Source organism: Sipha flava, unplaced genomic scaffold (assembly GCF_003268045.1).
Source record: "Sipha flava isolate LNK unplaced genomic scaffold, YSA_version1 73_pilon_pilon, whole genome shotgun sequence".
Classification (NCBI taxonomy): domain Eukaryota; kingdom Metazoa; phylum Arthropoda; class Insecta; order Hemiptera; family Aphididae; genus Sipha; species Sipha flava.
This window is the reverse complement of record NW_020273613.1, coordinates 94,473-108,199: the sequence shown is the minus strand read 5'-3', so window position 1 is coordinate 108,199 and position 13,727 is coordinate 94,473. Positions and strand designations below refer to the sequence as shown.

Below are 13,727 nucleotides of genomic sequence, written 5' to 3'. Positions count from 1 at the left end.
TTGGTCTCGGGTGAATAACGGCATTATTTGAGGCGTGGCTGTGGCCCAGTGTGACGGGTGGATGATGATTGGTGGTATTCGTTCACGCGAAGTGACATGACGTGTTTGGTTAGGCGGATCGGGTGATTGGTCACTAGTTTGGATGGTGGTGGAACCTTCGGTAAAAATTTACGACTCACCTGATACCGACTCTTGATTGGTCGATTTCGGAGATGTGGACGCCGATCTTTATTTTCCCATTGGTTCGTCTATGCGTTCTTTTTTATTCGTGGTGGTTGGTAGGGTATGGTTTCGCTTGGTTCCTCTGCGACCTCTTCTGCCCATGGCTCTGGGCGGTGGTTGCAGAGTCTGATCGTGTGTGGTAGCAAGTACGCACTGGGTGCACGTGCTTAGCCAGCGTGGATGTGTGGTTGTTGCGGCTGGCGTGTGAGTGTAGGAGATGGTCACGGCGAGCGCGAGGTGGCGAGCACAATGGTATGATTATAAATTCAGTACTGTAAGTTGGAATGAATACTGTTGTTTATGTGCAATGTAAAAACGATGAAACACTAATGATTACATACGATGATTGTATCAATGCTCTGAAAAGTGACCGGTATATATACCCAATCAGACAGCCGACGAAGTAAAACGACACTATTCCTCCGCTGTATTGGTTGCCTTTATATCGTTTTACATCGTCACAATGTTGTTCTTGGTGGCCCTGAAAAGGGCCGTTTTCGTCTGAGCGCGTTACAATCTCATGTGATTGTCATGGGTGTAATACTTTTGGTCAAAATAGTATACACAATCACAAAAAAAAAAAACATCTAGATTAACCAACACATTTTTTTTTATATCGATCTTTTGAGTGTTGTTAGTAATCCACCCTATAAACATTGATACCTGATAAAGTATTCATATATTTCATGGGGCATGTACCTTTTCCGCCAAAAATCCGATTCTTTGACTTACGCACAGCCCTATATCACCTGAAACGAAAAAGGTATGATTCCCGTTTCCACACAAAATTTATTTTTGTGAAAAGACGTTTGGGAACCATGTACAATTGTTACATATTCTTTCATTATAAATTTTGATACAAGTAGATAATAATAATACATTAGTCGAATATAGGTACAATTATATTAGAGTTTTTAAAGTATTATATAATTTCATATTATAATTTGTCTATTCTATTTAACCATTTATGAATTAAAGAACAAGGATAGGTCAAATATTGTCTCGATAGAATTTTGAAAAAACACATATCGTCATAGATAAATAAATAATTAAATAAATATATTTATTTTACTCGTAGATAAAAAACGTACCTTTCATTGCAATTATTACTTTTTCTTTTTCAAAAAATATTGGGCTAACAATTTTTCATAAAACATCTCCACCGAGTTACATTTGTTTGTGACTTATAACCAAAAACATATTTAAACCCATAAAAAATCAACATTGTCTTACCTCTTTTACTTACAACAAATTCCATTTTAATAACGTTTAAGTGTTCTGGGGACAAAAAGAACAGATACTGAATGGAAATATAAAAATTTAACATTTGTCAGATAATTATTGTCTGCGAATTATAAATAAACTGTGATACAGTATATCGAACAGTATACCGTTATTATCGACGATTATCAGTGTATACATTACAAATTTATTTTGCACTACCATAACATATATTCAATATTGCTTAGAAATTAAAACCAATGGTTTTCAAATTTTTTTTTGGTGGAAATAGCTAAACGGGAAACTCCCTTTTCATTTAAAATACAGGTACATACATACAGTTCAATGTTTTCATATGTATTTTTATACATTATGTCTATTTTGAATATAAAGTGATAATTTATCACTGATAACTTTTGACATTCAAATAGTTTCCAATATTTTACATTTTAATAGCTCATATAACATTTTTTCTACATTTTGATTTATAATTATAAATAATTAAATAATAAAAAATAGGGAAGAAAGATTATCCAAAAATAAATATCATATTTAAAATGTTAAGTCCATCTTGTTTCATTTCTAGCATCGCCTTCTATTTTTTGTGACAAAAATTTGTTTACTTAAAAAAAATTACATGGAACATTATATTTTAATAACATTTCCCAGTCTCATTATATATTTAGTATTCATTTTCGTGGAATGCTACATTATAAAAAAGTGAAAATCATGTACATTTTTGAGGTTTCATTAAAATATACAAATATTCCCAAAATAACTTGATTTACAAATAATAAGACATAATATTCGTCTTAATCGATTTTTTAACCTTAAAATAATTTTATTTTTATTTGGTTTTAGCTTGTACGTTTTTTCAAACCTCTTAATTATAATAGCGCATATAAATAATTAGAATATTATCAACAAATGCAAAACAACTAATATCGAAATTATTATTTTAAACGTAATATATCATATAAAATTTTTAGAAAAAAATATATAACACTCAACCCTAGCCTAAATTAGTCACATCAAATATTTTTAATTGAATTCTGACATACTCTCAAGAAACAAACGAATGGAAAAGTCAACATTGTGTTCGAACGCCATTTTTTATAAACAAACATAAAAAATGAAGTTTTTTAATGTGTTTTCAACGTTGCTTTCAAAGTCATAAAATAAAACATTTAAAATAAAAATTAAAATAGGAAATTGGTCAATTGAGAAATTACATTTTTATAGAATCGATGTTTCGGACGTATTTTTTTAACACAACTTCTTTAATAAAAAAATATTTTCAATATATTTTAATAATCCTTATATATAAACAACACTTTTAAAAAAGAACCATAAAAATCGAAATTATGTTTTTATTGTTTAGAACTATCGTTAAATATTAATTTTTTGTAGTTATAGTTGCATTACAATTAGTTGTTATTACATGTGGAGAATTTATATTTATTGAGTTTGAACTACATTGCACTTTCTATAACTATTAGATTTACAGACAACGGTAGATACTTCACAAACTGTATGTATATCATTAAAACATATAAAATGATTAATGCGATATTTGTAAAAATTGAGAATCAATACTGAACCACTGCATTCATAAAACGTTATGGAAAAATCTTAGTTTACTATATAGTGCGTAGATGAAATTATACATTATTGTTTACAAAATATACCCAGCGAATATAAAACAATTCGTTGTTTACCAAAATATTCGAGTATATAAGATAAAGTTGGAATGTAGTAATGATTGGCCGAGAGCATAAAATAATATTACGCGCACCCGGACAACGACCGACTACTTCGTACGTTATGCTTTGGACCACCGACCGACCGAAATTGTGTAGTGTACTGTGTATTAGCTCAAATAGAATTGGTTGGGTTCACCGCGCAAAGACTAATGAGTTATATGGTGAAAAATGTGTAACTGTGTGCATATATATGATTATTTGTATTGTATGTACTTAAAAACTAATTTAAAAAGGGTAACTAAATAATAGTAAACACTTTTATAAAATGGTAACTATTTTACCATACTGTAATAAATAAATAAAAATACAGCAAATAAATTACAACAACATAGAATAATTAAATAAAATAATAATATAAGAATGATAAATAATTTGCTGTATTGGTGTTTGAGAAATAATAATTTAAATGAACACAGGAATAATTCAAAGCAGCACAGTAGCAAAAAAATATAATATAAAGTATATAGTCCCTTTGGCTCAGTATTGATAAAAATAATAACAAACGGTCTATTGGTCCAGCAATAAACGAATAACATAAGAAGATAGATACAAATAAATAAATAAAAATAAAATCCACAGTTGTGATAGATGTAACACGGTGTTTTAGCGAATAAAATAAAATAATCCATCTAAAATAAGTAGTAAAAGTATGATTAATAACGCACATACTATTAATAAAATAATCGAAAATGGATGAACCCAAAGTATAAAACGTGAGAGTATAAAATAATAATGTGCAACAGATTGAATGCATGTACAAACTATTTGATACAATGACGCGTTACGGCGATATTAGAAATTCCAGAACACCGTAGGCCGCGTTCACATCATTCGACGTATTCGGATTATTTTTAATAAATTATTAGATGTTCGTACTAAAAGAATTACGGAAAAAAGATTACACGGTGTAAGTAGCGCGTCGGAACATTAAAAATCAATTTTAGCTAATAAGCTTACAAGGACGTGCACTGTTGGCAGGATTTAGATTTTTCTCGGCCCTACGGTGCACCAAGAAACGTGATTGTCGAAACGGCTCGTTGGTTCCCGACGGATATAACGTGACCCCCTACGACAAACGAACGTTACGCGACGACCGTTAAAACGTTCGAGTCGAACGAATTGACTTGACAACGACAAATTCTTTTAATTTTTTCGCGACGACCGGTTTTTACGATTCGATCGTGATCAACTGCCCGTTGCCGGCCGGCACCGAACACTAGCACGTGCGATCGTGGCCGTTTCCGGTCGATGCGCCGTACCCGTTTTGTCCGGGACACGATTTCAGAGCAATCACTTACCTAACGGATTGCGCCACCGGCCAAACGCGTTCGATGCGAAACTGCACTCCCGATACGATGCCAGACCCGGGTGTTCCGACCCGCGTGTATATCGCCGGTGTCAGCGGTTGCACAACGACTGCCGCGGAAGACTGTCGCGCGATTCTCATCACCCGTCCGTATAGGGGCGCTGCCGCGAGACGTCCGTCCGAATCCGTTCCGCGGGTTTATGTTTCGCGAAAACCGTTTCCCCGTACGCACACGTACGTCATTTCCACGCCGTGTTCGACGTACGGTACATTTCGGATTTTTTTTTTTTTTTCACGAACCCCTTACCGATACGCACTTGCTTGCCAGCCGACATGAAATCTCTATCGTATACCAACGACGTTATCGTGTACAATATCTTGTAAAACGTATTTTCATTGACGGGAAAAACAAAAATAAATCTGACCTTGAAACAGTGGCGGCACGTGGGGTTCATTGAAGGTATAGCACAACAAAGTTCCTCCTTTTTCACTATCTCATCTTCGAAGTTACCAACGATGCCTGTTGATTTTTTAAATATAATAAAATTGTTTGTGTATAAAAACCTTTAGTAATATTTTTGAATTCCAAATCGATTTGCCTGTCTTTTTTTCTTCATTAATACTTTGATGAATTTATTAAATTAAATTAAAAAATATTTAATAAATTAGGTATTGTAAATTTGTAACGTATAAAAAAGAGCACCGTCAAATGAAAATACATAACACTTAATTTACGATAAGACCGACAAAATCTCGTAAATCGTTATAAAAATAGAATTCGGACACAATACGATTGTGCTCGGCAACCCCGTATTAATTCTTATCAAAAAGTGGAGGAAATCTATCACTGTTAATCGGACCATCAGGGCACAACGAATTTGTGCTCGTCGTCTAATGACCGTATAATATAGTATCGGTATGTACGTATTGTACGTAGGAGCACCCGTATTTGATACAACTTTTTTTTTTCGATATTTTCAAATAATATACCAATTACCAACTATATTATGATTAATTAATTTTAAATTCTAATTTTTTTCTTTCAGTTTTATAGGTGGGGAACGTGCCCTTATGCCCCATAGCACAAGCCGTCACTGCCTTGAAACAATGATATTTAGGCGAACGTCTCAATCGAAAAGCAAAATATTTGAATGTAAGTTTTTCACAAGTCAAATATAATAAACATATGTCACGGTCGATATGGAGTACCGAGCAATTTGAACCTCGAATAAACAATTACAAAATACAAAGATTGTTGAAAACAATGGCGTACATTCAATCTTGCTAGGGGGGGGGGGGGGGTTAACAAAAATAATCATTATCTTTTTTTTCTTTCGTTTCACAGATAAATAACTGTTATAAATAGATATTATTTTCGGCGGTTCCGAGTTGCGTGCGAAAATCGTTTTCTGGGTCGAATTGCGTGCGTGGTTTTTTCAAAACAAGGTTGAGTTACGTGGGCGGTTTTTTTGTGACAGAGCCGAGTTGCGTGCGAGATACAGAATTGATGCCGCACGGTGTGCCAGATCACACATTTTGTGGACAATTTTTTTTTTTACCTTTAAATGAACCAATGAATTACACTAAATAATTAAAGAAAACATTTATTCTTCTAATACAAATTATTAAAACAATATTAATTCAAGTGATAATACAATAAAATTATTAGGTATCTCGTAAAAACGATTATATTTAAATATTTTATATGAGTAGCAAAAAATGTAATTTAAAATTACAGTCTAAATATAATAAAAATAAGAAAAAATAAAAAAAATAAGTTTGTTTATATATATATTTTGAGTTTTGTATTCAAACTTAAAACTCAACTGGCAAATTTTTGTACGCCAACTTTTCAATAAATTCCAAACGAGTTAACATTTTATTTTGAAATTGATGCATAATGTTATTAATATAATCTTCTTTTTCTTATACCTCCCGTTGTTTTTTTGTTTCATTTGAGCTACGAATTTTGACATAAACATCAGTTTGTACATTTTTCAAGATTTCTACAAATTGAAATATATTTGTAATACCCATATATAGCTATCATATTAAATACAGATAAATGATTCTCCGGCCGACACATCCAGCTCGGTGAAAACCGGTTGTCTTTAAATAAAATATGCAATTCACAAATCGCAATTCAGCTCTGTCTCGAAAAAACCGCGCACGCAATTCGGTTGTTGTCAAACATAGTTCTTTTTTTCTGCACGCAATTCGGATGCAGCCATTATTTTATACAACTTTTTACCAATTTACAGTTTACTTTTACATGACAGTAAATTAATAGCTATTGGAATATAAAAACAGCATAGTTAACAGAACTTTTCAAACACCTATCAATATAATTATTTAATTATCATAATATTTATATAATTGTATATTTTAAGTTCAAAGCGTAATAATGAAACTATGAATATATTACACGTCATCAATAATAAAACAATTTTCTTTTTTTTTTTTGCCCTAGGGGGGTTTGAACCCGGGAACCCCCCCCCCCCCCCCGTATGTACGCGACTGGTTGAAAATCATAAAAACTCCACTGGTCAATCGTAAAAGTCAATTATTTTTAATATATTATTATCTGGTTGTATCGACATAGCTATATTAATTTTAACAATCTAATGTGGGAAAACAATAGGTATAAGATAGAAGAATATAAATAGTAAGAAATATTATACTAAAATGTTATACTTTGTTCTGTATTATAATAAAAGCAATAATAATAATAAATTATTAGTAAAATATTGTATAGTTTAATAATATTTCTATTCGAGGTTCAAAGTGCCCAGAAAGGACTTCATTTCCATAGCAATTTATACATTTCCCAGTATTCCATATTATCCGTAACGTATACATATTACAGTTTCAAGATTAAGCAGCACGAAATAATATTAAAGGTGTTATTGATACGTGTATGCAAACAATATCGATTGGTTATAAATACTATAAAATAACAATAACACTAATCCATTTTAAATCCATTCCGGCACGGTGATAAAAAGAAAATAATATTTACATAATAGTATATTATTAAGTATACGCATTTATATTTGTAAATTAATTCAACCGAGCACGGTTTCGGTAAGCTACGATATAAATACATTTAGCTAGAATAAAATATAATAATTTACAATTTTTTTTTTTCGATTATTAACGTCGAACATTTGCTGTGGAAACAGCAAAAAAATAAATATTTATTTAGAAACCATGTTTCTGGTGAACGCGATTTATTTCCTTGATGTCTAGTATTACTAGTATATGACTGATGGACTCGAGAAAATTCTATTCACGAAATTGACAGCAAAACGTTTTGTTTTTACTCATGATATGCCGGCGCATCGAATAGGCAATTTCGGTACGTATACGTTAGGGAATCATTGTATAACATAATCGGAACCCAAGGGATAAAAAAAAACTATTAACTTTTGGTAAAGTAACGTTCTATTATGTTTTCCACTATCATTTTATGTCTCGGATATAGACGTACAGACTAAAACTACGTTATATTCAAGGAGAGATTTAAGGGTTTAACCACTATCCACCAAAATTGTAAGAAAATGTACATTTATATTTTCAAACCCACATTTAACAATCAATAAATTTTGTCTATGTATATAATATAATAAATAAGTATTCAAAAAGCAAATATAATTTTCCATCGGAAATAATTATTTGTTATTGTTATTGTTATAGTATCCCTTGGAAACTTCAAAATCCTCAAAAAAATACGTACACTTCTGGATTAATATTATATAAATACATAAAATATTTTGAATTTATAAGTACATAACTAGAATACATGAACTATTATTACAAACATCACAAGACCAAAACATTATAATTAACCAAAAACGTCCATATAAAATTAAAAATGTATACTTAAAATAATCACGGAATTAATTATTAATATCAATAAAGAAGAATTATTTAAATAATCTAAATCTTTATTATTGTTTTTTTACAGATAAACTATTCATCACACTTATTGGTTTAGTTATATAAAAATTAGAAATGTTAGGTTAAATAAAACCTGGCAATTGTTTTTTCCTCTCAGTGTTTTGAGAAAATTATTAAGTTGAAAACGGAGGCTCTTCTAGAAATGATAAATGGCCTAAGCAATTGCCAATTTGGATTTTGGAAGCATAGATCAACTATAGATGCAATATTCCACATTATGAATGTAGTTAACACTACAGTGACAGAGCCACTACACAGGTAAAATCTCTGTTCCGGATTGTTGGACGCATCTAATGCTTATTTAATACAATTAGTCATCGAATTTATTGGTAATAGATCTAAAATGGTCAATCGATGATAAGTTTAATTTTAGTGCGTTTTTGGTATGGTTGATGGTTAACTCGTCAATGATTAATGTGGATAATAATTTATGGACATTTTCAAAGTATGTTATATTGTAAACATATATCTGTGGATTTTTTTTAACTAACCTTTCCTGTTGATTATCCACACATTTTCTAAAAGTAACAAGGTCCATGTCAGTGTTGTCATTTAAGTTGAATAGAGAAGAATAGCGATTTTTGGCTGTAACTCGCAGTGAAATCGAAGTATTACTTGAGCGCCTTCTTTTATTTAAGTTTGTGATAATATATGTTTGGGTCCCAGATGACCCAGTCCTATTTCCAGGGGTCATACAGATATTGTTGATTAGTCGTACGTAAATTAATAGCGTAATTATGTAAGCTCAGAGAGACGTGATAATGACCAAACGCGACGACTGTTGATAACCAACTACAGCATTCTATAATCGGTTCTTTTGCATATATTTTATTTTATCTTGATCTCGTTAAAAACAAATATTTTAATAAACTTATGAAATTGTAATCTCAATATCTTACATTTTACAAAATATGAAAAAATTAAACTTTTTCAAAACTTTTCTTATGCAAACTCTATAAATACAAATTTTCCTCACTTTCAAATTTAAATATTAGAATATATTACTTCAAGGGATATAGCTACAGTTTATCTGCAATATACTCGTACTGCATTAGTTGCACGTAATATTTTATATAGGAATATAATCGAAACATAAATCCTAAACTATTATAAACGTAATTTTTAGTTTATTATAAAGTTTTTTCTTTTATCAATATTTAAAGATTAAAGTTAAAAAAAAAAATATATGGATAGAATACTGAAACTGAATAATGTCACACATTATCCACTCATTTTATAAGCATAAATAATAGTTTTTTTACCATTTTTTTGAATTTTTAGTATGAAAATATTAAAATTGAAAAACAATTTTCAAAATTAGCCTGTTAAAGTACCATTATTATTAAAAATTATAATTTTATCAATAAAACATTATATAATAAATGTTAATTTATATATGACTTATAAAATGAAACGTACTAACAATGGAATAAATTAATATAAAAATAGTGTACTGTTATGGTCGAGTAAGATAGAGCTGGACAAAATACAAAAAAATGTATTTATTTGTTGACACTTAATAACACTTTAAAGTACTCAAGTACCATCGTTGAACTCATAAATTATTCATAAGATTGAGTATATTAAATGATGTTTATTATTTCTGTTAAAAAATCTTACAAAATTATTCGATCCTAAAAATGTTGAAAACAAATGATTAAAACCCAATTCAAGCAGAATACACCATTTTTACAACATGATTGAACACTAAAGCGTTTTCATAATAGAAATGCCAAAATTTGTTAAAAAACTAATACACTACACTAAAAATTAAAATAATTACATCATTTAAATTCAAAAAAAAGTATTACTTTTCATATTTTACTTAATTAAATATTATTATACTACTATAGTTAAAAATATTATTATATATTTGACGTTTTAATTTAGAACCTTCATGACCCAGAGTGTAAAAAAAAGTAAGTAAACATATTGATCATATTGATATCTATAAAAATGAACATGTGTATTCACTATATTATAAGACACAAATAATACAAGAATAAAAATATGGCTCGAAAAATGTACGAACCTAGTATGTGATATATACTCTAAGTCAATAGTGTTAATGATAGTTGTTTAGAAACAAATTACATTACAAAACATTTTGATAAAATTATATTAAAATAATAATTAACATGTTGTTAACACATATTTATGTAATGAACCTATCTTTTTTTTATAACGTCTTAAATCGTTGAAACGTATTCATTTAAAGACAAAATATATTATTATTATATTATTAATATTAAATAATTTTATATGATGAATTATACAAATTTTGTATTGTAACCATTCGGTATCTTACTCCTCAACACTTAAATTAGATAGTATCGCACGATCTTTCTTATATTAGATTTGTTAGTATTTAATCAAAACGTTTCTATATAACAGATCGTTAATCGTTATTCAATTACGAATTACGTATTTATAACAACCCAACGAAGTCTTTGAATCAGTGGCGGCGTGACGGCAGATTTTTGAGTCCCTGTACTCAAGTCAATGGGTGGGTAGGTGGGTTGGTTTAGAACATTGGGTATCGAGTGGGTATTCGTAAATATGCATTTGAGAGAGAGGGAGCTCTTTTTATAAGCTACCCTTAAATTTCTTTTTAGAAGGGTGGGTGGGTGGGCAAAATCCTAACAGAACTCATGAAGTAAAATATTTCGCGCCACCACTGCTTTAAATCACCATCACACGTTTATTCGAAGGAAAAACAAATTGCCAATGCAATTTTAATTTATAATTTATTATTTAATTTTTGCACGATTAAATATGAGTAAATTTTTAATACTCCTAAATTAATATATTAATGAACAAATACATTTTTTATACATAAAAATAAATAAATGCTTAGCTTAGAGTATAAGAAGTAAAAATAAAAGTATAAGTATTTTAAAAGTTAATAAAATCGCTAAATTTTAAATTTATAATTACCTGACAATGAATTTTATTTGAAACCGGTCTTACTATATATTACAAAAATAATAGTACTCCAGGCTAAGCATTTATTAATTAATTGTTTTATTTTTAAATCTAAACTATTTATTTATTTAATTATATATTAATGAATTGCTGTCCAAATAGAGCCTCGATAGAACTAACACAATAGTTTTTTCGATTTCAGATGCGCTGCCCTTAACATTCCGAATTTACATGTGAAATATTTACTGTGTTACGTCAACATGAGATGACATGTTAATATTAGTTGATTTGGGTTGTACTTCATCCAATACCATACAATATAAGTCATTGCATACATCCAATCATCTTGTTTGCCGTTGTTCTACAATAGTCCGTAACAAAATATAAATATTGCTAATATTCTTATATTTTATATAAAAAAACACCGTTTTAGATAAATATTGTTGAGATACCTAAGAAACAACACTAATTTCAATATTATATGGTTCCATATATCATTATTATTATGACTAACCCCACTATATAAAGTATAGCAACAGGATTATTTAACTTTTTCCATCACAAATGTTTGCACAATTCCAATTGTGTTAATGTAAAAATTAAAATATATAATTTTTATCATAATAATAACTGTGCATTATTTCAGAAGGACTCAGTTTAATTGTAACTATTATTAAATTACCAACTGCACACCCTGATCCTACCACAAAAATTACGCTCCTGAATATTAATAGAATAAATCAAATATATTTTATTCTGGAGGGACAGGCCTCTAGCCCCCCTGGATCCACTACTGAGTTCTATACTATCCTCTACAAATAAAATGGATTCATTATTTGGACAATATTAGTTATTTAATTAAACATAATGAATAATTTAAAATAATTCAAAATACTTTTTTATATAATTTTATATGCTTATTTGCTTATATGATTTTGGAACGGTAAAAAATTTAATTCAGAAAAATTAAGCAGCGGCGAAATGGGAGTTGACCGTCTTCGGCAGCGTAACAGCACCCTCTTGTTGCGAGACATTACACAACAAAATGTTGCAGTCGGAGCGTTTCCATCCTTATAATGAAAATGAAAACTCGCTTTTATCAAAAATGGGTATATTGTACTCGTAAATGTTGTCAATTATTTAAAATCTTTCGATAGTTTTTTATAATTATTCATAAAATTGTAGGGAAATTTGTATAGTGAAATATTTTTAAGTACTAACTAGAAAACATTTTCTAACATTAATCTCTTATAATTATGATGGTCGGAGCAATACTACTGGTCAAAATTGTTTCACATATATACTCGTATATAATAAACACAAAAAATACAATTATCATATTATAAACATACATTCCTTTTTTTTTACTCAGAATCTAAAATTTACATAATCATCATTCTTTATTTTTATAAAATTTAAACGATTTTTATTTTTTAATTTCTATTGAAAATAAAATGTTTTATCACAACAATTTTTCATTATTACAAATTGTATTATAACATTTATAGTCTTCGTAATTTTACAAACAAATAACAATAAGTATGATTTTAAGTAGTAAAAATAATACCATACGTATACATTAAAATATTATATAAGTCATCATGATTGAATTTAAAAGTCGAATTTAATAATTTATATTCGTGGCTAACTTAATTTTATTTTAGTGTTATGTGTTAACCCATTTAATATAAGCAATCTGCTTTTAGCCGTCTTCGTGGCATCTTTACATTTGTTATTACAATCTGTCATTTGATATTTGATTTTCCTTTAATTTAATTTTCTTCTTTTTTTTATTATTATTATTTCAAGTATTGTAATGGTGGTTATTATAATTCATATAGTATTCTTAAAATACTGAACAGTTTAAATTATTATTATTAACATTATTAGTTTAAATTTGTTTTGTAGCATTTTTTATTATTTTTTTATTAATATTAATATAATTAAATTTATATTTAATCATGTATGTGTTGTACATCGTGACAAGTTTGACAAGTGACAAGTGTTATGTGTTAACCACACTTATAAGTTTTAATCTTAGAACAATAAAAAAATGAATTTAAAAAAATTAACCGAATAATTTAAAACTTACCATCTCACTTAATAGACAGTTATAATGATGTTAAAAATTTGTTTTTTAAAGACACATATCTTTGTATGGTTCACAACTATAATATATAATTATTTAGAGATCACTGATTAGAAAGTTTTCTTATAATCATGAAATTTTAATATAAAACGGATATCTGAACAGATATTTTAGTTTAATAACGTGTCAATCAAATATAGATTTATATATATATATATATATATATATATATATATATATA

General features: G+C 28.8%; 1 protein-coding gene across 2 annotated transcripts in view; it reads right to left on the bottom strand.

Annotated features, from left to right (window-relative positions):
• The window catches only part of LOC112692418 (sex peptide receptor-like), a 139,688-nt gene extending 135,079 nt beyond the window's left edge, over positions 1-4,609 (bottom strand). Inside the window, exon 1 of one of the 2 annotated variants that reach the window (XM_025567092.1) lies at positions 4,505-4,609. The gene's annotated coding sequence lies outside the window, so the exon portion shown is untranslated. Of the gene's footprint in view, positions 1-179; positions 495-4,504 lie in introns of those variants that run through there. The other variant, XM_025567093.1, reaches the window with a different exon arrangement.
• Positions 4,610-13,727: the final 9,118 nt, after the last annotated feature.